This window comes from Tupaia chinensis, unplaced genomic scaffold, assembly GCF_000334495.1.
Source record: "Tupaia chinensis unplaced genomic scaffold, TupChi_1.0 Scaffold138060_1, whole genome shotgun sequence".
NCBI classification, from domain to species: domain Eukaryota; kingdom Metazoa; phylum Chordata; class Mammalia; order Scandentia; family Tupaiidae; genus Tupaia; species Tupaia belangeri.
The window spans coordinates 1,463,005-1,464,091 of NW_006197961.1; the positions used below are offsets into that span (position 1 = coordinate 1,463,005).

Here is a 1,087-nt window from a genome sequence, read left to right on the forward strand (position 1 = left end):
GTTTATTGCTCAAATCTTATATTTGGTCAGATAGAGTGTTTCCAAACCTTGATAAGCATTTGCTGAGGCATTTGTTATTTTTATAAAGTTTCCTAGACCCATTCCCTAAAGGTTCTTATTCAGTGATTTCAGATAGAGCCTGGGGAGAGGGGGGATATATCTATATCTATATCTATATGTGTGTATATATACACACACATATATATATAAAAGAATTATTTTATTTAACTTTATTTTATTTATTTTAAATTTTGACCAGAGAGGAACAGAGAGAGAGAAAGTGAGAAAGCAAACCGCCAGGTCTGGGACTTCAACCATGGTCGGCCATGTGGGAGTCCAGTGCCCTTAACCACCATGTCACCTGCCAGCCGTGAGAATTTATATTTTTAAACAAATATTCCAGTTTATGGGTTTTTGTTTGTTTTTAGTTTTTTTTTTATTATTATTAGGGAAGTTTGAGAAACAGGATAGGAAATTAAGGAATTCACTCTTTAAAAAATGCCAGTTGTGTGTTAAGAGCATTATTATTTTTTTTTTTGATTTTTTTTATTATCATCATAATCTTCTTTATATTACATTAGATTACATATAACTTTACAGTGTATTAAAGAGCATTATTTTTAACTCTCTCAAAAATGTCTTACAATTTAAGTTTATTATTTATTTAAGAATAATTTTAAATATTTTAAAATCTAATTTAAAATTTAAGTGAGCCGAAACTTTTCTTAATTTTTTTCTTTCCTAGTTTTCTTTTTAAGAAAATAAACTTGTTTGGGACCAGCAGTTAGCGTAATCGCTGTTGCTGGACTCCCATGTAGTCAACCATGGTTCGATTCCCGGACCTAGTGGCTTAAAACTCACGCCGGGTGTGTGTGTGCCCAAGATCCCAAGAGGAGAATGGAGGAGAAAGGATTGGCCACCACCACCACCCCCAGGGGTGATTTCTCACTTTCTGTCTCGCAAATGCACGTGCCCTATAGCAAAACCCTCTCCAACCAACCAACCAAACCAAACCAAAACAAGAACATTCTAGGAGGCATGGTGGCATGCCCCGTTCTCCCCTCTCCCGCTGGCTTCCAGGGGACAC

The 1,087-nt window shown here is 35.8% G+C and overlaps 1 protein-coding gene across 1 annotated transcript in view; it reads right to left on the reverse strand.

The window, feature by feature from the left end:
• Nucleotides 1-1,087, reverse strand: part of RFX1 (regulatory factor X1) — a gene marked incomplete in the record, with an annotated part of 48,718 nt that overhangs the window by 10,549 nt on the left and 37,082 nt on the right.